General features: G+C 35.3%; 1 protein-coding gene across 1 annotated transcript in view; it reads left to right on the forward strand.

Annotated features, from left to right (window-relative positions):
- CDH18 (cadherin 18) overlaps positions 1-17,627 on the forward strand; it is a 1,599,127-nt gene that overhangs the window by 818,138 nt on the left and 763,362 nt on the right. The window contains exon 4 of the mRNA XM_069101403.1: positions 13,622-13,725. The gene's annotated coding sequence lies outside the window, so the exon portion shown is untranslated. The remainder of the gene's footprint in view (positions 1-13,621; positions 13,726-17,627) is intronic.

Genomic DNA, 17,627 nt, shown 5'->3' on the forward strand with positions numbered 1-17,627 from the left:
TCTCTCTCTCTCTCTCTCTCTCTCTCTCTCTCTCTCTCTCTCTCTCTCTCTCTCTCTCTCTCTCTCTCTGTCTCTCTCTCTCTGTCTGTCTCTCTCCCTTTCCCTCTCTTTCTTCCCCTTTCCCCTCTGCCTCCCCCATTCTCTCCTGGAACTCTTTTCCTGATGCCCACTGAATGTTTATACATTTTCAAAGAAAAAGCTAATTATTTTGAGATACTGTAAATCATTTTATAAACATTAGTCAGCAATGATCAGTTGATTAAACCTTGACATTAAGGAAAGCTCATTTTAAGTAATTTATAAAAGAAAAGAATAATATCTAACCTTTGTGACATTTGTTTAATTTCAAATTGTTTGTAGGCTATAAACTCTTGATCTGATTTCCCCAAATATGTTCAGAGTTGAGAACCAAATACAATTCTCTTCCAAACTGGAAAGATAGTGTGGGTGTTAAGATAAAGAAAAACTTGGGATCAAGTTCTGTCTCTGACATATATTATCTATATGACCCTAGGCAAGCCGCTCAATCTCTCAGTGCTCTAAGCAACTCAGTAAGATGATAAATTGCAGACCAGGCAAGGATCTGCCACAATGGAGAGAGTTTCTTTAACAGGAGTTCCTTCCACAGATTAAATCACAGCACTAATACAAAACAACAAAAAAGTTTAATAGTTGTCTAATACTAAAAACTATTATTTTTATTTTCATTCTCCTATAATTATCTAGAAATGGAATTTATACATTTGAATTTCCATGGGATAAACCCACAGCACATCTGATTTAGAAGGGTTCATTGAACAAATTATATTGTATTTAGTCTGAATCATTTTCTAAGTTGCCACATTAGTTTTCTCTTCTTGCCAAATCTTATGTTACTATTTTTGTTGAATAATGTCTTGAAAACTTTGCATGTGTTACACAGGAGCCTTTGTTAAATATGTTCCTAATAAAGTAGCCAATTTACTTATGAGGCTAGAGGGTATCATTTTATTTTAAGTTGTCTAATGAGGAGTTTTCAGTGAAGCTTAAAGCCTCAAGTCACTTGAAGAAATTCTCCACAGTAAGAATGGAAATAATTGTCACCTTGGTTTGGCTCCTTTCAGAAACAGAGTTGTCTTTTCTGCTGTTTGTTAAACTACAAAAGGAGATTAGTGCATGGTGGCTTTTTGGTGCCTATTTTCTAGAGACAAAATTTCCAGGTGCTATTAATCAACTGCAGTTTTGTTTATGGTGTATGTATTTTCTGACCTTAGTGTTAATTCTATTTAGTTGACAAAAAAAATGTGCTTGAATCTAAATATCAGTGTGTAGCCACTTTAATTTTTGTATCCCCATCCTAAAAATAATATTCAGTGTATGAGCTATATAAAGGACTCTCAAAAAATTCCCTATCATAATGTCTATTATTTTATAGAGGTGTTAATTTGTGATATTTATTTAAATTTCTGGATCAGGATTTTGGAAAAAAAAAACATTGTAGGATGGTTGGTGATTAGAAATATTTCTGTAATATAAGGAATACCATTCACTTCTTCAATTTCATAAATAAGCCTATATTCTTACATATGAGTCATTTCTTTATGGACTTGATTGGTTCTAAAGGAATAAGATAAAAGCTTTCAAATTTATTTTTTCTTCGTTGTGGACTGTTATTATTTAAAGATTCAATTTTTCTATCATATTTTGTGTTTCTTATGTGGTAGAACGATGTCTAATCTTTTTTTTCCAAAGCTAACTCCTTTCTAATTTCTAAGGCCTAGTAAATCTCCCTCCATCCCCTTTCAGTGGGTCTGCCGTAAAAATGATAAGAGTATCTATATTCCTCAACATATTGGATCTTTTTTGTGTCCCTAACAGAGAATCCAAAAAGGGGAAAAATGAAGAGAAGCTAAGATATAGAAAATGTACTCGAAAAGTTTTTTAATAAAAATTTCTATATGAATTTCATATGCTTCCTGAGAATATGGAGTATTTTAATGTAGCATGAACATGTGCCCTATAGCACCTAGTTCAGTTGGAAGGTTCAATATCTATTAAACAGAACTTGACCACTGTTGGCATGAGATTCTTTTTCTGATGACTGAGGGGTTCCTCACAAGGTTCCCTCATCACTAGATTTGAATTCTTAGAGCCTCTGTTACTATTTCCTACTAGAGTCAATTGAAAGTTGTAAATATTCTGTGATTTTGATTCTGAAAACTAAAGTGGTGTCCTTTCTTTAAAATGGCACATTAAGCAGCAGGGCATCTTTTGACTTAAATATGCAATCTAAAAATATTTTGCATCATGCAATAAACAACTTGCCTTGCTGTTAGCAGCATTTCAGAAAAGTGCATCAAAACATCAAATATATGCTTGGATGCATAAACCAATGTGTCATTCTCAGTTTAAGTTTCAAAATATCTCCAAAGTCATATAGTTATGAAAGGACATGGTTTCACTGAGGTTTTTATTAATGTGAGAAATCAGTTTGAATTAATTATCAAGTTACAATCTTTGATGAATTTTTGTCATCAATCAACATGCCTTTATTGTTTGCCTACTATGTGTGAAGCATTTAGGAAAATAAAAGTGAAACAGTCCTAAAGGATCTTACATTTCATCAGGGGAGATAAAATATATGGTGTTACAAAATATATGTGAAACAGATATAACTTCATTTTTGAGGAGGCAGCAGCAGGTGGGATTATTAGGAAATGCTTCATATAACAAGTTAATTAAATTATGATTTTACTTATTATTAAACACCTATTATATTCTAGGCAACACACTAATCATCAGAGATAAAAGTACAAAGAATGAAACAATACCTACTTTCAATGAAATGTAAAATAAAACAAGTCCCTTAATTGACTAGATAAACTTTACAATCATTCAGAAATTCTAAGACTATGATAAATGATCTTGCAAAGGAAGGAGTCTTTAAAGACCATTAGGTCATTAACTGCAAAGTTGCAAAGAATTTGAACCTGGTACAAAAATAATTTTTAAAAAGCAATATCTGTATGTATACAAATTCCATTCCATTAAGAAGGTATGGCATCTTGCTTCCATGTGATAAAATTTCTCTCAATAGTTTTGGAAGTTATTGGTTAGCTATTTAATGGACTCAACATCTATTTTTAAATTTCCTGGACCTCTTTAATCAAGTGACCCCAATCATTACTTAGAGTTATTCACAGAGTTTCAAAAATGGGTACAAAGAGGAAGCTCTCTTTGGTAGACAATGGAGCACCAAGTCCAAAGAAACCCTGGGTTTGGTCTATGGAGATTTTCTTGTAATTCCTTTGAGAGAAACAAGTTGCAAAGCAGTTGGTTAGAGTGTAGGTAGTTTTGCAACCTAAGCAGAATTATAGTTTTATATTTTAAAGTCAATGTGACACGCAGACACACACAGACAAGCAAGGGCATGCCTATGGCTATAAATGAAGATTCTCATGACACTTTTGGCAAGCTGTTAAAATTTTACATTTTAGATGTGTTTACAGCTGCTTGATATTTTCTTATTAATAGTGAATATTAAACAGATTTAGTAGCAGTGTGAGTCTACTGTCCCCAAACAATTAACAACTTTAGAGTCCTTGTAGACATTTTAAAAGCATGGTTAACATCTATGGCTAAGTCATTAACAAAAAGGACTTTAAAATATTTGAATACTATAGATAACAATTCAAAATTATTACCATTCTTAAGGCTTATGATGAAGAACTAACTTAATCTTATTAAATGTCCTTATAGGAAATAAATAAGATGTAAGCTAGGGCATAGATGTCATTTTTGAAGTAGAGAAATAGACTGCTTTGCTCAAATTTCTTTATTACTCTCTGATACAGTTACGTTCACCAGCACTGGTTCTTGGGTGTTGTTTTTTTTTTTTTTGGAAGGGGGAAAAAAAAACTTCCTGAAACCTTGCCAGCTACTTCAGAAATACCCTAAAGAAAAAAAAAACCCTGAAGTCTCTGGAAATCACAGTGAGTCTCCCTTATCTCAAAATGGAGTTACTTATACACATCTTAGGCATTAGCTAAAGTTCACTATGGAAAATTTCTCAGCGAATGGAGCCTAACTTCCTGTTTCTTAGGACTTCTGAACAATTTCATAGCATTTACTATCTTCTTACCTGGAAGAGAAACTGAAAACTTCAATAAAATAGATCTTCTTACCTAGAAGACAAACAAAAGACCAATCAACAAACAAACAAACAAAAACTTCAATAAAATAGAAAGCCTCTTCCTAAACAACTAAGTGCTCCAGCCCAAATTGTGCTGAAAGAATTCTTCAATTGAAAGGGAACTTTGGAGATCATTGACTCCAGTATTTTGAAAATGAAGAAAATATATTTTCTTTTTGTTATTGCTGTTTAATTTCCAGAGATCCCATTGTTCTCATGGGATATACCTTCATTCATAGACTAAGAAAAAGTGTGATTTTTAACATGTGCAGATATTCTCCAAGGTATTTGCAATAATAAAACTAATGAAGTGAATTTTTGGATAGCTAAATGGTTAGGTTCAAATACTGTTATTTGGCACATTAATCCAATCAGCATTCTGGGAACTATACTTACGAAAATTGAAGGAATTATGGCTAATGTGTTCCCCCCAATTCCCTTACTTTTCTGTACACATCTTGTAAATGTATATATATATATATATATATATATACATATATACACACACACATACATATATATACATATATAAATACATACACACATATATACATATATATATACATACATAAATACATCCATATATACATATATATATATATATCCTTAAAGTGAATCTTTGATGACATAGACCATTTTTCTTTCAGTTCATAGAAAAGCATCTAGTATTTACTAATTTCTTATTAAATGCTTGGTAATTCATAGATTGATTAAATCTGAATTCCCAGGTTAATGTTTCAGTATATCATTTGCAGGCTCTGTGGTCATGCCTCCATTTTCCTCATCCTTCCACACAGAATAAACCTAAAGAAATTATTGAGAAGGAGATTTGCTATTCTATTTCAGAAACAGGAAAAAATGGTTTTTTTTTTTTTGGAAAACATGAAGAGTTTACTGCCATGAAGGAGAACAAAGTGGCCATCATTGCATAATACCATTGATTTCCCTTCTTGGAATATTTCTGGCAATAGAATATACATAAAATATTTGTTTTGGTTAGGCAATAATGTCAAATGTTTTGAGCAGAGCTATAGTCTTCTGGAGACTATGAGCAAATCGTGTTGCTTTAGGCAAACCATAGAGGAAAATTAAATTCAATATGAAACAAAAATACCATTTTTTAGGTGTTTCAGTGGATGGAGTGATGGGACTAGAGTAAAAAAGACCTGAATTCAAATTTGACCTCAGATACTAACTAGCTATGTGACACTGATTGTCTCAGTTTCCTCAGCTATAAAATGGGAATAATAATAGCAAACACTTCACAGGGTGTAAAGTCAATCACAAGCAGCTCTCCTGAGGACTGCCACTCTGAATTACTTCAAGCATCTAATCACCTAACATAGTGAACTCTTTATTTATTCAACAGTAAAATAAAGCAAAATATTCAAGAAACTAAAGCACAGCATTCACAACTATATAACATAGCAACTTATTATTGAGGAGGCCAGAGAGTCTTTTTTTGTTTATTGTTTTGTGTGTGTTTGTTTGTTTTCCTTTTTGGAGGGGGAAGGGCAGGGCAACCTTCTAAGTCTCGATTTCTATTCAGGTCCTCTTGACTCCAGGGCTGTTGCTCTAGTCATAGTGCCATCTAGATGCCTGTGGCCACATAGCCTGAAATTAAACATATCATTCATTAAGTGACAATCTCCACAATCAATATGGAGTACCCAACTTTTATCTTGAGACTGGCTTCCAATCATCCTTAAGCCAAACATCCTAAGGAGTAATCATCCTTAAGCCAATCATCTTTAAAGGGTAGCAGAAAATGCAAACACCAACCACCCCCCTAGGTCACAGTATCTTACAATATCATCAGTCAATACAGAGTGCCGAAGTAAACTTTTTTTTTTTCATTGTGAATTTCAGGTAGTCCAATAGTATTTAATTTTTTTTTCCAGGATATGTTTTTCAGGTCAATTGTATTTTTTCCCCCAATGAACTATTTTGCACTTATTTGTTTTTCATTCTTTTGATGTTGTTTTATTGTTTCCTGATATTTCATGTAGTCATTACCTTCCCATTGCCTGATCCTAATTTTTAAATAATTATTTCATGTATAAGCTTTTATGGGGGCAGAGCCAAGATGGTGACATAGAAGCCAGAAAACTCCCTGAGCTCCACCCATAACCACCTCAAATGCCTATAAAATATGACACTACAAAAATGTTTGGAGCTACAGAACCCACAAAGTGACAGAGAGAAACAAATCTGCTGCTGAAGGCAGCTGGCAGGCTGGCAGGAAAGGTCCATCACAACATGCTGGGAGTTGAGCCAAGGTGTTAGCCTTAGGGTGTCCCCAACAAACCACAGCTTGAGGGATTTCAGGAGAGTGGATAACCAGCATTCTGTGGCAGTTTCCACAATTATCAACCCATAAATGCCAAAGGCAAAATAAAAGGTCAGTGTGGACTTTGCGAACAGGGAGACTGAGAATGCAGATAGGACTCTGCCCCTGGTGGGAGAAGCTGCTGAGGCACAGTGTCAGTAGCCACCACTGTGTGGCTGCTACAGAGCTCCTGACCTGCAAATCATAGGGGGTTATAACACCATTCTGAGGGCTAATCAATCTTCCTTTAACCTGCTTGGATATGGATTGCAGTCTAGGGTGGAGGTCCTGAGGCCTGTGTACAGGTTGCCAGAGCATGTGGAGGCTTCAGAGAGGGCATCCTTCTAATACACCCAGCAGCTGAGAAAACCCTAGTATTTGGGAGGAAAGCACCTCTTTCAGGTGGCAGAATCCTACTGTGGAAAAAGTCCCAGGGGTCAAGTAACTGAGGGGCGACATAACCAGACAAATGAAACAAAACAGACAGAAGATTCCAACATCAGACTCCTATTTTGGGGACAAAAAGGAGCAAATCATGGAACAGGAGGAAGACAGTGAAGTCAGAACTCCTGCACCAAAATTTCAAAGGAAAATATGAGCTGGTTACACACCATAGAGGACCTTAAGAAGCAGATAAGAGAAGTGGAGGAAAAATTGGTAAGAGAAATGAGAATGATGGAAGAAAATTACAAAATGAGAGTCAACAGCCTGACTGAGGAAAATAATACCTTAAAAAATAGATTAACTCAAATGGCAAAAGAGGCTCAAAAAGGAAATGAGGGGAAGAATGGCTTAAAAAGCCAAATTTGCCAGATGGAAAAAAAATCTCAAAAGCTCACTGAGGAGAATCATTGCTTCAGAATTAGATTGGAGCAAATTGAAGGTAAGGACTTTATGAGAAATCAAGATGCTGTTAAACAGATCCAAACAAATGAAAGAATAGAAGGCAATGTGAAATACCTCATGGGAAAAACGACTGACCTGGAAAATAGATCCAGGTGAGATAATTTAAAAATTATTGGACTATGTGAAAGCCATGATAAAAGTAAGAACCTAGAAATCATCCCTCAGGAAGTTCTCAAAAAAAAAACTGCCCTGTTGTTTTAGAACCAGAGGGGAAAATAGAGGTTGAAAGAATCCACTAATCACCTCCTGAAAAAGACCCCAAAAAGAAAACTCCTAGGAATATTATAGCCAGTTTCCGGATTTCCCACATTAAGGAGAGAATATTCTAAGCAGCCAGGAAGAAACAATTTGAATACTGTGGAAACACAATCAGGATAACTCAGTATCTAGCAGCTTCTACACTGAGGGATTGGAGGACGTGGAATATGATATTCCAGAGGTCAAAGGAGGTGGGATTAAAACCAAGAATCACCTACCCAGCAAAAGTGAGTATTATGTTTCAGGGGAAAATATGGTCATTCAGTGGAATAGAGGACTTTCAAGCATTCTTGGTGAATAAACCAGAATTGAATAGAAAATTTCTCATTCAGATACAAGAAGCATGAGAAGGTAAACAAGGAAAAGAAATCATAAGGAACTTATCAAAGTTGAACTATTAACATTCCTACATGGAAAAACAATAATTGTAACTGATGAAACTTTTGTCAGTATAAAAATAATTGAAGGGAATACAGATATATATATATATATACATATATGAATACATATGTGAATGTGTGTATGTATGTTTACAGGTATACATAGATAGAGGGCACAGGATCAATTTAACAGGAAGGGATGATACTTAAAAGAGGAATTAAGAGGTGAGAGAGGAATATAATGAGAGGAAATGGGGAGAGACAGAATGGGATAAACTATCTCATATAGAAGAGGCAAGGGAAAATGGTTACAATGGAGGGAAAGAATAAGAAGGCAAAAGGGAATGGGTCAACCTTATTCTCATTGAATTTGGCTTGGGGAGAGAATGAAATATATACTAAATAGGGTATCTCACACTACAGGAGAGTAGGGGGGAAGAGATCAGAGGGGGGATGATGGAAGGTTGGGCACGCTGGGGGGGAGGGAAGTTGGAAGCATGCACTTTTGAAAAGGGATGGGATCAAAGTAGAGAATAGAACAAGTGAGAGGTGGGATAGGAGGGAGGGAAATATTGTCAGTGTTTTACAATATATCTATTATGTTATTGTTTTGCATTAGCTACACGTGTACAACATATGCCGAACTGCTTATCTTCCCAGTAAGAGTAGGTGATAAAGGAGGAAGGGAATGAATCTTTAATTCAAAGTTTTAAAATCATATTTTAAACATATATACTATTATTAATACTATTTTACATGTAATTTGTAAATAAGATGTACAGGCACTGGGGCATAGAGATCCAACATGCCCTTCTGGAAAAGTCAATAGAGGTATGGAAAAAATATGGGAGAGAACAAATTGGAGGAGGGGATATCCTGTGGGACTTCTATTTTGCAGAGGTGGGTAGGGGAAAAATGGGGAGAAAATTTGTAACTCAAAATATGGTGGAAATGAATAAAGTAAATTAGAAGTTAATAAAGCATTTGAAAAATGGAAAAAAAATAATACATCTCTTCCTACATTTAAAAAGAAACAAAAAAAATTATTGGCTACCTGAAAGCCATGATCAAAAAAAGAACCTAGAAACGATCCCTCAAGAAATTCTCAAGGAAAATTGCCTTGCTCTTTTAGAACCAGAGGGGAAAATAGAGGTTGAAAGAATTCACCAATCACCTCCTGAAAAAGATCCCAAAAAGAAAACTCCTAGCAATATTATAGACAGTTTCCAGAGTTCCCAGAAAAAGGATAAAATATTACAGGCAGCCAAGAAGAAACAATTTGAATGTTGTGGAAGCACAATCAGGATAACACAGGATCTGGCAGCTTCTACATTGAGGGACTAAATGTCTTAGAATATGATATTCTGGAAGTCAAAGGAGTTGGGATTAAAACCAAGAATCACCTACCCAGAAAAACTGAGTATCATGTTTCAACAGAAAATATTATCATTCAAAGTAATAGAGGACTTTAAAATTTGTTTGAGGAAAAAAACTGAGTTGAATAGAAAACTTAACATTCAGATACAAGAAGCAAGAGAAGCATGAGAATGTAAAAAAAGGAAAAGAAATCATAAGGAACTTATCAAAGTTGACCTATTTACATTTCCATATGGAAAAATGATAATTGTAACATATGAAACTTTTCTCAATATGAGGATAGTTTAAGATAATATAAATGTATATGTCTATATATGAATATATGTATATGTAATATGTATTTATATATATGAGGATATATTGGCATATGAATATATATGTGAGTGTGTGTATATATGTGTGCAGGTATACATAGACAGAGGTCACAGTACCAATTGAATAGCAAGTGATGATACCTAAAAGGTGAAATTGAGAGGTGAGCGAGGAATATAATGAGAGGAAATGGGGAGAGACAGAATGGGCTAAATTACCTCACATAGAAGGGGCTGTTACCATGGAGGGGAAGAACAGGAAGGCTAAAGGGAATGGGTCGAACTTCCTTTCATTGAATTTGACTTAGAGAGGGAAAGACATACACACTAAATAGAATATATTGACCTTCAGGAGAGTAGGAGGAAGGAGGTGAGAGGGCAGATGATGGAGGTGAGGGCAGGCTGGGAGGGTGGGTAGTTAGAAGGAAACACTTTTGAAAAGGGACAGGGTCAAAGTAGAGAATAGAGCAAGTGGGGGGGAGTGGGATAGGATGGAGGGAAATGTAGTCAATCTTTCACAATATATCCACTATTGAAATGTTTTGCATAGCTACACATGTACAACCTTTATTGTATTGCTTATCTTCCCAGTAAGGGTAGGTGATGAGTGAGGAAGTGATAGAATCTGGAATTCAATGTTATGAATTCCACCTTCGCCACCCTGTTCAGGGGTTGGACCAGGCTCTTCTCTCACTCAGGATCAACAAAGTTCATCAGTGACCTTTTACTTTCTCTTTGGTGTTTATGGATTGAAAAATTTGTAAACTGCCACAGCTGCTAGTGATTCACTCTCATGAAGTGTGCTCTGGCCAGGCTGCTGGTCTGGGCCTGGGCAGCTCATGTGGACTGTGCTCTACTCCCAGACTGGTTTGATAGACCCTTCCTGTTGGCCTGCCAGGCTTCCTTCAGGGGAAGATTTGCTTCTGTCACTTGGTTATTTCTGCTTCTCTAAAATTTGTTTAGAGTCATATTTTACAGGTATGGGAGGTGGTTGGAGTGGGAGCTCAAGCATGCTTTTAATCCGCCATCTTGGCTCCACCCCCTGTAAAGTCATCTTCTTTCTTAACTGGAGGCTGGCTCCCAATAATCCTTATACTAATCATTTTTAAGGGCAGCAGAAAATACAAATACCATCCAGCCTTAGGTCACAATAAGACACAATCTCATCTGTCAATGCCGTCCTCTTTTATCTTAATTGGAGGTTGAGTTCCAAACCCCATGGATCCTCTTTCATGGACTGGCCACTCCCAACTCTTGCCTGGATTCATAAGTAGGCAGTAATTCCAGTTCTTGCCTGGACTCACATATAGACAGCTCTCTACTCCTGTTTCATACATCAGTTTATGGGGACTACTTTTTGAAGTTTCTGTTTCTAGGAAGATAAAACTTATCAGAGCTACAACAATATTTACACGCATTATTGGCACCATCATCTCAATTCACTTTCTGTCTGACAAAGTAACATAAACCAACAGACAAAGCTTCAGTCTGAGAAATCAAACACAAATCAATAGTAAATTCCCAGGACTTCTGTAAACAGCAGTAAAGTCCTCTTTCAGGACTTCTTTAACAGAAGTAAAGTCTTCTTTCAACAGACAGAATGTTAAGTACCATCAACACAGATTGAAGAGACAAACAAAGTGCCGACCCCACAGACATTCTCTCTCTCAGTTCTGCTTGGACCCAGCTCGTGCTCAGGCTTTTCTCTGCTCTCCTCCTTACTGTTCTAACCCTTCCTGTTCCATCCTCCCTGTTCAGCTCTTTAGGCAAGCTCCTACCATGTTGGGCTCCATGTGATGACCTTAGGCCTTTTAAGGGCAGGGAAGGTTCCACTGTCTATTAGGCCTATTAAGGGCAACACAAAGTATACTGTTTCCAACAAAGACTTGACAAAATCAAAGGTGAGGCTCAAAGGCACTTGGGTAACTGAAACAAGAAGCAAAGTATTACTTTTCTTGCCATTACATGGGGTTCTTTTGAGGATTAAATAAGATAAATTTTTAAAGCACTTATGTCAATGCCTGACAAAAAGTATTATACACATGTTTATTCCCATCATCTTCCCTTCCCTTCCCCATTTCATTGCTTTTTTAAAATTTTGGGTCCTCCTAATCTTTTAACACTTCCTCCCGCCAAAAAAAATGGGTTGTGCATGGATATATTGTGCATTAATATATCTAGGAATGCACATAAGATTTGGAAAATTTCAAGTTTTCCTTTTCTAGATTTACCAGTAGACACACATTATTTAACCACAATTAAGGTGAATTTTTTTTGTTTTTCTTTTTTAATTAATAAATGGAATAATAAATTTGTTTAGAGTAATATTTTATAGGTATTTGAGTTTGTTTTTGGGGGACCTCATGGAATTTCCTGTTTCTATGCTCCTATCTTGGCTTCACCCTCGAAATGTAAACTTCTTGAGGACAAGGATTTTGTTCCTCTTTAATTGTTTTGTCCCTGGGGGATGAGTTAGCATAGTGCATTGCAAATAGTAGCCACTTTAAAATTATTTGTTGAATAAACATTTAAAAACTCTCCTACATTGCCACTATGTCTGAAATCTTAATTTAGGAATAACCCATCTAATGCCGCTTTATAACTCAACAGAAACATGACTTTAGGTAAAACAAAGCTAAGCCAAATGTAACAGCTCCATGACAATATTATGAATGGAAGCTTATGTACCTGAGTAGAGGCAAGCAGTGCAGTGAGGTGGGCTTGCAATGTAACTTAAGTTCTTGGGGGTCCCTAACAACAATGTAAGACTCATACTTATTGATTTATTAATAAATTAGAGATCCCTATCAATTAATCCTAAGAAGTGTCTTAAAATAATAAAATCCCAGGTCTTTATTCTATCCTTCACCAAAAAATGCTCCATGTTGGGCAAAATATTATCTATTAAACCTAAAATTGATCATTATGTAACTCTCAGAGTGTAATAGGGCTCAGACCAATTGGTTAGAATGCTTGAATATGCTAATAAACTTTACATCAGAAGAAACCCTGAGAGATGTTGTAAAAAGACACAAATATAGTACAAATCTATTGTCCATGATTGTTGAGGCAAAATCAATTATCTGAAAGAAATAGAGCAGAGAAGTGATTCTGAGTTTCAGCAAAATATGTAGTAGGGAAGGATTAATTCATTAAAGTCAGACCATACGTATTCAGACATTAAATATCTCTGAGAAATGCTCAAATACCAAAGAGACAGTGACTTTGAACTTACAGAAGTTTTACTATAAGTTAAATCAAATATCTTAAGTTTTGTCCTTTTTTGTTTCTATTTTGTTTGGCTTCCCTAGTTTTCCTTACATTTTATTCTCTTAGGTACTTGTAGAGGGTATATGTAGAAGCTACAAAAAAAAGGGACTCGTTCTTATTAGTGAAATACTCATGCACAGTTATTATTATAACTGTTATTAATATCACAGACATTTAACATCTCAAGGGCAAAGAAAAAAATCTGATCTGGATACAAAAACTCTTGGGTAGGTGTCCAGGTTACTGTAAGTGTAGGATTTAATGATATATTAACAATATTATGACAAAATATCATTGGTTGAGAAAATTAATGTGGATGACTATATTTGAAATTCATTGTATTAATTTCCTCAAACTTCAAGCCCCTTAAGGTATTTGATGTTGGTGTAAATAAATTAATTCCTATGTATAATTAATTGTTTTATTAATTTAATGTATAATTAATTGTTTAATCAATGGTTAATAGGACCAACTTTCTTTCTGGCAGGGAAGACATAGGATAATACAAGTATTCTGGGTGTCCTGGGAAGGGGACAGAGATGGGATGGAGAACACTAAAAAGGAAATTTAAAAAAAAGATCCTGAAAACTAACTTTGCCTATTTCACAATTTTACCTAGGACCAAACGTAATCATCCTACTATTCCTGGGACCTTTTCTTGCTTGGTTCAGTTTTCTTCTAAGGACACGATACAAACCAGCCTCACCATTTCTGAAAGTACCGGTAGGTTTCCAGACTTGAATTTTCTAAGAAAGAAAACCTCCATTACTTGGCTGATATTTAGGTGCCTAAATAAAAAGATAAAATTGCTATTAAAAAAAAGTGATTACCTACACAGCCCCAGCCTCACTTTCTTCACTGGTAAAATAAGTGTGTAGGATTAAACAGTTTCTTAGTACCCTTCCAATTGTTGTTCTATGATCCTTTCATGCTAGGACAGAGTGGTTTTATAAAGTTGAAATAACATTTATTGCTCTTAAGCTATAAGATCTGGGTTTGAATATTCACTCTACCACTTACTGCCTATGTAAGCTTGAGCAAATCATTTAACTCCCTTGGGTCTTGGCTTCCGCACCTGTAAAATTTCATATTCTATGTCCTCTAAAATCCTTTCCAACTGTGAGACTATGATCCTGTGATCATTGTTATTTTTCCTACTTACATGAATAAGGACAGGTAGGGAATTTTCCCCTCGCTAATGACTGGCCTCATCAGCTGTGTAATATAGCTATTGGGCCATGACCACCTGTATAAGCAGTTGAGTCTTGCTTGGTAAGGCATTTTTCAATGCCTGACAGAATGGGCCTAGAAATGAAAGCAGCAGTATTAGCAAGGAAAAGCTATTCACATATTCTGAACAGTAGAAGGCTCTTTATAGATCCAAGTTAGGCTTTTAGGCAAACAGATGACAAACTATTAAGGGTGCTGGACCTAGAATATGAAAGCCCTGAGATCAAATCCTACATCAGATAGTTGTTAGCTGTGCTACCCTGGGTAGGCCATTTAATGACTTTCAGCCTCAGTTTCCTCACCTGTAAAAGGGATCACAGTGTTTACTTCATAGGGGTTTAAGGACCAAATTATTGAAAATATGTAAATTGCTTGCAAAACTTTTAAAGTACTCTGTGAAAACCGTTACTATGGTTATTTCTCTTTTGCTAAATATGTTGAGTAGAACATGCTATGACTTCAATAGATTTATCATGTTTTACCCCTGTGTTCTCAGTGGAGCAAATGCACTCGTATCAATGGAAAAAAGGCATTACTACAGTTTAGAATTATTATTTTCACACTGTCATTATCTGATGGATTCTATCTGAGAGATTTTAAAATGTTTTTCATCAGTCTGTAGGCTTATCTTCATCATACCAAAATTTTCTTCCGTATATTATGCTAGAAAAATAGCTTTCACCTATTGAATTGGTTTCAGATTCTAAGTCTTTCTTCAATTGATATCATTGAACAGGGAAAGGGATAAGACATACAATTGATATCATTGAACAGGGAAAGGGATAAGACATAAGGAGCTTTGGTAGCCCCACAAAACATTTCACAAACTATTTTTAACACTTTATCATAGTTCTGTAAAGCCTGGATTTGTTCTCCAACAATTGTTTAATCGTAGTTTATCATCTTAATCAAAAGTGGATAATTTTTATTCAAACAACCCTGCTTACTTGACACAATACAAATCTATTGAATTGAGGATGATCTTCATATGCAATTCTGAGCTAAGAGTATCATATAAAGCATAGTGGAGTTGAAGTTATCTGAGACAATATTGTAAAATGAAAAATGCTAGAAATGAGTCAGAGGTGTCATGGATATGAATCTCCACCCCCCAGTCATGGACCCTCAATATCTGTTTGAGCTAATAATGGGAAAGTCAATAAATCTTGCTTAACCCTGAGTTTCCATATCAACTACCTCAAAGAATTATTGTAAAAAATAAAATGAGATAATGTATTATGGTCTTTTGCTGATGAGAAGAATAAGAAGATTGAGTCAATAGAATAAACTTTATTCTTTCTCACTATTTTTTTCACCTCTTGGCAGCAATAGGTGTCAATGCAGAGAATATTTTCTGTCTTAGTTTTTCCTCTTCTTGTCTAAGCAGTAAATCATAACATAGAGAAAAATATTCTCTCTACTGATTCGGATTATTCTCTTCAGCTTCAAATCATAATAGAGAACCAGATATATTTTCTTCTCACTACAAGTTTACAGTAGAAAGATCACCCTAGGGGGTCATTGGGCAAACAGTCTGCTGGCAATAAGTGACAGGAAAAGAGAGAGTATCAGTTCTCTTTAACACAACTGTAAAATCTGGCCTTTCATTTCCCTCTATGATCTTTCATAATTCAACAGCTAAGTACTTTCTGTGGATAATCCCACTTTTGTTTGTGGTTTTTAAACAAATTCTTACTTCTGTTTATGAGGGGTTATTTATAGCAATTGTTACATAGTAATGGTTAATAGTTATTGTTGTTCAGTTATTTCAATTGTATCTGACTCTTTGTGACCAACCCCATTTGTGTTATCTTGGCAAAGATACTAAAGGGGTTTGCAATTTCCTTCTCTAGTTTCTTTTTACAGATGGGGAAACAGAGGCAAAAAGCTCTAGATGACTTGCCCAAAGTCATATAGTCAGTACGTGTCTGAGGTAAAATGACATCAAGAAAATGATGCCATGACTTGTAAATGAATGGTATTTAAATGAGAGAGGGCTATGCCAAGTCACCAGCCTCACTATCTCCTTCAGATACTTATGGGTCCAGTAGCAAGATATATATCAGAATGACTGGAGATGACCCTAGATGCAGTTGGAGACCTGGCATTCAAAAGCCAAAAATCTCCTGGTAGGCATGGTCTTCATTTCATGCTACAAAATGAATCTTCAAATTTATTAAAATCTTTACCTCCTTCCTGTCAGGCTTGAAGGTCTATGAGCATGTGGGCCTGTGCTAATCAATGTGATTGATAGACCCTGAACATTAATTTAGGAACTTCATGCTACTTTTGCTCAAACTAAACTAGCCTTTTTCCAAGTTTCCTGTCAACTCATTTTGTATTCACAGGTATTCAAGAACAGAATGTGAGTAATTGACCATATTAAAAAAAAAGTTTTAATGATATCTTTTATGTTTGTCTTCACAGCATAGTCACTTCTTAATATGTTTCCCTTTGCCCAAAGTGAGCCCTCCTTTGTAACAAATGAAAACATTTAAGAAAGGCAAAAAAAAACAACACAGTGACCATATCTGTTTACAGTATTTTATACTTGTAGTCTATTCCTGTCTTCTATCTACACAAAAGAGGAAAGTACATTTCCTCAGCCATCCTTGGGGACTAAGATCAGTCTTCATCATGATCAGAATTCAGTGCCTTTTTGTTGACATTATTTTTCTCATCCTATTCAACTTACTGCATGCATTCACAGAAGCTATCCCATATTCCACAGTATTCCTCATATTTGTTGTTCATTACTGGTCCACAATATTTTATTATATTAATGTGCTATTAACTTAGTCATTCTTCCAAATGAGGGACATATACTTAGTTTCAGGATGTTAGCCCTACCATACAAGGTTCTCCTGTGAATGTTTTGGTATTTCTGGTTTTGGTTGTTTTGTGTGTTTCTTTGTAAATTTTATTTCTTGGGATATATAGATGATAATAGGATAACTTTATAAAAGGATATGGTCAGTTTAGGGACTTGGGAAGTAACTTGGGAAGAAATAGCTGATATATAGAATCAGCTATACAGTAAGAGTCATGAATTAAGTCAGGATATTGCTGAAAAACCATTAGTGGAGTAGAGATTATAGTGAAACTGCATGTATATGGTTACTAGAATGATGGAAGAGATTGACTGAAGATCGTCCCTACTTCATATACTATTGGCGTGACAATTGACAGATAGGTCCCACTTTATTTGAGGTCTCATTTTTTTAATCTCCCCCCTTAGATTTGGAAATGGGGACAATCTCTGCCTTAGTTGAACAAACACCAGCAGAGCACGTATTCCTTCTTTAAGTTCTATTGGAAGATTTTGCTAGTTGTTTTCAGTGAGGAAAAATTAAAATTAAAATTAAAACCTACAGTATTAGAAGATAACAACAAAT

This window comes from Petaurus breviceps, unplaced genomic scaffold (genome assembly GCF_028583685.1).
Source record: "Petaurus breviceps papuanus isolate PSGF00001 unplaced genomic scaffold, PetGlider_PUasm1.0 47, whole genome shotgun sequence".
NCBI lineage: Eukaryota > Metazoa > Chordata > Mammalia > Diprotodontia > Petauridae > Petaurus > Petaurus breviceps.